We start from the raw sequence: 5872 nt of genomic DNA on the forward strand, positions 1-5872 counted from the left end.
TGGGTGTGAATGCTCCAAACGGGGCCAGTTTGAAGGACAAAAGGACCCCAAAGACCTGGCCTCCTGCCCCTGTCCTGACCCTCCATACCAAGCTGCCACCCACAATGCAAGGGAAATCATCCTGGGCTGAAGAGGAAGAATCCGGGGTGCTGGAGGCTGCTCCCGCTTGGGGCCCCCTGCCAGGCTCAGCTTTGGGGCTGGGGTCTTTCCCCAAGGCCCGTCCTTAGTTTACATCAACCACCCCAGAAACTCACCGACCATGAAAACTGCCATGCCCACCGTGTGACCCTGCTCCGTTTCAAGGACACTCAGGCAGGGTGGGAGAATAAGGGAGGAGGGCTCCTTTGGGCCAATCCCCCTACCCCAACCCTTTCCTCTTGCTCCCTGCCAAGCCAGCCTGGACTCCACAGTTTGGATCTCACCACTTCTTGTGGCCAGCCACCACCCTGGGCTGAGTAACACACACTTCCCACCCTTAGGGGCCTCACAGTCTAGCTGAGGACCGACCTGACACCCGGGATCCACCCTGAACTCTTGACAGCCATTCCATGGCCAGGTGGCTTCCCAGAGCGGGTGACCTGAGCAGGGTTTTGGAGGCTGAATAGGAGTTTACCGGAAGGATGGCACGGGGACAGCCTGGGCAGACACCCAGAGATCAACATAGCGAGGTTTGGTGTGGCTAAAAGAGATGTGAGGCAAAAGCGTGCCAGCTGGAGAGTAAGCAGCAGAATCCAGATCCTTTGTGGAGCAAAGACTCCAGGGAGGAAGGGGTGAGGGGAGAGGGAGGAGAAGGTCTCTCCTGCCTCCAAATCCGCCCTCCCCGCCCCCCTCACAATTCACACATACATACACACTCGGGCCTTCATTCTCCGTGCCAGAGGAGGGGGGGGGGGAGGCGAAGGAGGGGAGGAGGGAGCTGAAATGCAACCTATTCATGTTCCCGCGATGTAACACCCCTCATTTTCCATGCTGGGTAAAGACAAAAACCCTTTACAACCTGTTTCTGGAACTTGTCAGCAGCTGCCAAGAGGAGCATGTTAATTAAACGTCGGCAAAGATGGAAGCTGGAGGCCCCGGCTCTAATTGGACAGTTTGCTTCACCGGATTGAAAAACATTGTGACAAAGGAGGAGGTGCGCGGCGGCGCGGCAGGGGTGCGGCGTGGCGAGGAGGGGAGCGGCGGCTTTGATTTGCGCGGAGCCGGGCCGCAGCCGCCCGCCCCCGGCCGCGCCGCCCAGCCCAGCGGCACGCCCACCAGCTCCTGGGAGGGGCGAGGGCCGGGGAGACCCTCCCAAAGCCTGCCCCGAGGGTCCCGCGGGCGGTCCGCGAAGGGCGTGACACCCCACCGAGCACCAGGCTTTGAGGCTCTGGGGCGGGCCCCTTCCCGCCCTCCCCCCAGCCCCTTTACCTGACCTGGGTCCCGGGGACCGTGCAGCAAGGGCATTGAGGGCAGGGGTCGGGAGGTCGCTTCAGGCCTGTGGAGGCTGCCCTGGACGCCCCTGCCCAGGCTCCAGAGAGGGAGACACCTGTGTCTACGCCCCCTAGTTGCCCAAACTAGCTCTGTGTCACGTGATCAGGACGAGGTCTTATAAAAAGGTTGGCGACTGACTTCGAGGCTTGTCCTAGAACCAACCCCCCACCCCCGGCCCTGCACTGCAGAACTTGGCGTTTCCAGCAGGGCTGTGGGGGTTCCCAGAGACTGTTGCCCCGTCTGTGTTTGCAACCCTAGGTTTCCCTCGGTCTTGACTCACAAATGATAACAGCAGCCATGCATTGATGCTAATTGTGTGCCCAGAGCCATGCTGAGTGCCTCATGTGTTCTCTGTTATTTATCCTACCAGCCACCCTGAGAGAAAGCTTGGATCACACCCATCTCGCAGGTGGCGAGACTGAGGCCCCAGAGAGGCTAAGTAACCCTTCCAAGGTCGCAAGAGTTATTAAATGTGGTGCTAGGATGAGACTGGGGCCCAGGTCCCTCTGATTCCAACATCTCAACCTGGGCTCCCATGTTCCCCGCCCTCCAGCTCCTGGTGCAGCCAGATGAAGGTCTTTGGGACAGTCAGAGCAAAGAGTGGGGTTCCTAAGGGGAGAAAACACTTCTCGGGGCCTCCAGGCTGAGGGGTGCAACAGGCTGGGAGGTCACTTGTGGGGGGAGCCCTAGGCGTATTCCCCACCCACACAGGCCTCACTCGCACCCCCTGGGGTACAGGTGGTTAGCTAACAAGCACAGAGCCCCATCTTCTGTCCCCTCTGTCTCGGCCCCAGATTTGCACCCCCCGCACCCCACCGTCATCCTAAGCTGCTGCCAAGGGAGGGGGCTCCATCTGGGGTGGGAGGCCAGGCCAAGGCCTGCGAGAGGCAGGAACAAGTATGGGAAAAGGAGCCATTGTGGCTGAGCCTCGGGGATTAAGAGCTACAAAGTGGCTGTGGAGGGCTGAGACCATTGACAGGAGCCCCCGGGAGCGGAGTTCCCAGGGGGGGTAGTCGGAGCAGCCTGTGCTGAGGCTGCCTGCTGGGCCTAATCCCCTGGGAGCGGGGAGGCAGGAGGAACCCCAGAAACATAGCTGCAGTGGAGAGAGGGCTGTCCTTGCTGACGTCCTGCATGGTCCTGGAGGCTCACAGTGGTCTCTCTGAGGAAGAAGGACAGGTGATGGGCAGGTGTGGCCGTGGGGTGTGCGTATCCACGCGCGCCCCTCGCGCGGGGGGTGTGTCTTCATGGGACCCTAAAGATAGGTGACCCAGTGTGTGTCTGAAGTTTAGGGCATACCTTGAGGGCACTGGGGCCTGAGGGCAGCAAGTGGGCGACTCGAGGTCCCAGGCTGAGTGAGGCATGGAGAGGAAGGAGGCAGAGCCCTCACCAGCAGGCCCAAGTGGGTGCTAAGTGTGTGTGTGTGTGTGTGTGTGTGTGTGTGCACCATCAAGCGGGGTGCTTGAGAAAGGCCCTTCAGAGGCGGCTGGAGGGGCTCTGCAAATTGTAATCAGATTAAGGGGGCCAATCACTTAGGGCTCTTGAAAAGGCCACACGGTTTCTAATCAGCCCTGAGCGCCTGGGCCCACAAAGCCAGGGAGGAGCTCGGCGGGAGCCACCCGCTGGGGGGCCTCGGGGGTGGGGGCCGCTTTCTTCCCTCTCTGTCTCTCATAATTATGTCAATTTGCTAGCCAAATTGTTTGCTCGAGTGGACCAGGGGCTTGTGCCCCATTCATGTGGTAATGTGGGAACCCGCAGGCCTCCTGGCTGGGAAAATAGGAGGAACCAGGACCCTTCTCCCAGGAGCAGACAGGCCTGGGGGTGTGTGAGGCACCCAGGCCTTGGGAACACTTCCGCCACCAGTGTGGTGCTTTTTTCATGAATTCCAGAAACTTCCAGCTTGGCGTGTGCTCTGGGATGTCCTTTTGGGTCTGTCAAAATGAAGGATGGGGAAGGAGGCAGGGACCCCAGAGGGAACAGAAGTGGCCTCCAGGTTCCTTCAGGGTGAAGGTGGGCAGCTCTCTGTCCTTGTGCCTGGCCCCTGGTGGGCTAGGCTGAGTCTTGAGCGGGTTGAGAGCTGCATGGGATCCCGGAGGTGTCAGAGATGGGGTCCTGAAGGAGGAAGTCACAGCACGCACAGATGGGGATGTGCAGAGACTGGGAGAAAGTTCTTACCAGTTCACTGGGCCTCTATACAGGTGCCAGCCACTGTGAACCTACTTTGTCCACAGCGGCTCCTTGAAGCCAGGGAGGGAGGCACTGGGCTTCCCATTTCACAGACAAAGAAACTGAGGCTCAGAGAAGCTAAGTGACTTACCCAAAGTCACACAGCTAATAGGTGAGGAACAGAAGCTTGAACTCAGCTCTGTCTGATCCCTTGGCCCCTTCTGCCTCGTTCCCACCACGGGAGTTCAGGCCTTCCTTTAAGGGAGCAAACAGGAACCAGCAGTCCCCCTGGTTCTGTATGGACCCTTGGCATCGGCACACCGAGGAGCTGTGGGCACAGAAGGGTCAGGCAGTGGGCGCATTGCCTAGAAGCCCTCGTGGATGTTAGAACAGCTGCTGTCACCAGTCCAGACACAGGTAATCCGCCCTGTTCCAAGCCCACACCGAGCTGCCTTCCCCCTGCCCTCTGGGCTCCCCTCACCTCCCCAGACCCTCCTGCTGCATGTGAGGACCCCTCCCATCTCCCCTGGGCATGACACTGCAGTGCCTCTGTTTCTCAGCACCCTGCTGGACCCACCAGGCTTGTCAGTGTCCCCCTGAATGTAAGGAGCGCCCCACCCCCCCACCCCTGAGCTGTTCTCACAGGGCTGCTGCCCAAACCCTCCACCCCTCCCCCACTCTTCTATCCAGGGCTGTTAGGACCTGCCCTGTGGGAAGCTGGCTGGAGGGCAGGGTGACATTGGCGGTTGGGGCAGGGACAGAGATGGGGGAGGGTCTGCGACCACAGCTCAGCACCTCTCACCCCCCTCAGAGGAAGGAGGAAAGGCCAGGGGCCATGTTTATCACTGTATGGGATGATGGCCAGAAACTCTTCCTAGAGCAGATAGACTGCAACGGGCAGCTACCCCTTGGTGCCCACCGGGCCAGGTGCCGGGAGGCAGGGGCGGGCAGGGAGGCCCCCGTTCTATGAACCACGGGCTCCAGCACAGCCTCCACACCACAGCCCTGCCAGGGAGGGAAGCCCAAGACCAAGGAGACGGTAGCTGGTCAGGACAGCACAGGACTAACAGCAAGCACAAAGCACCTACTCTGTGCCAGGCGCAGTTCTAGGCACGTGGCATGTATGAATTCGTTCCCACAGCTGGTACGATGTGGCAGGGCCAGAACTCAAACCAAGGCTGTTCCCCCCAGCCCTCCAGAGCAAGGCTGACACTGTTACATCTGTAACCACTCTATGCCCCCTTGGAGAACTCTCTGGGTGTCCCTGCTCTATAGAACCTTCCTGGAGGCCATTTCACCCCCTGCATACCTCCCATAGAGCACGTATCATAGTTGCATACGCATCAGGTGCCTAGATGGCACATCCCAGTAGGATACAACATCCTCGTGGACGGGACATTTGTTTCTGTCTCCCCCAGGGCATAACGGAGGGCTTGGCACGGACAAAGGATCAGGCAGAGTCTTATCTTTTGAGGGGTTAGAACCCATACTCGGTAAACATTTCACAATTGCCCAGCAAGCCCATATGTGTGGTTTGCTGTCTACAGCTCTAAACAGGCATATATGTGTATAAGTGGATGTGCTGATATGTAGTATACAAGAAAGGCTACACGTTCAAATGCATTTTTATAGTTTTTTTAAATTAAAAACATTGAGCGTTTATGCACGTAACTAAAAAGCACGCGAGAGAAGCATCCCTCTAAACACTTGATAGAAGAAGGTAGGGACACCGAAGACTCAAAGGGATGAGTCAGACCCATCTACTCACCTCTCCCCTCAAGCCACCCCCCTGTTGGCCTCGCACGGCCCTTCTCCTGTCCCTGAAATTTCCCGGCTTGTGTTACTGGGCACCAAGATGCACAGGTCACACGTCCCAAAGGCCGTAGTGAGGAGCAGGACACCGGATACAGGTTCCAGTCTCTCTGGTTGGCTGTTAAGCACCGACTATGATGACAGGTCACCCAGGTGATCCTTGGGCACACAGGGAACCGCCTCCGGAAGGTGGATGATGCACGTGTGTGTGCGCGCGTGTGCTTGGGCACTTACGCACGTGGGTGCTGGTGAAGAGCTGCTTGGTTAAGGAGCAGTTCCTGAGAGATGTTCCTGAGAGGTGCCGCTGAGGGGCCCAGCAGGCAGAGCTGGAGCGAATGCCAACCAGCAGCCCCCATCCCCTTGGCCAAGGGGAGGGAAGGACGAGGAACCCCTTGTGAATTTTGCGTGGAGGACGCAGACCCGGTCC

Source organism: Acinonyx jubatus, chromosome B3, assembly GCF_027475565.1.
Source record: "Acinonyx jubatus isolate Ajub_Pintada_27869175 chromosome B3, VMU_Ajub_asm_v1.0, whole genome shotgun sequence".
NCBI classification, from domain to species: domain Eukaryota; kingdom Metazoa; phylum Chordata; class Mammalia; order Carnivora; family Felidae; genus Acinonyx; species Acinonyx jubatus.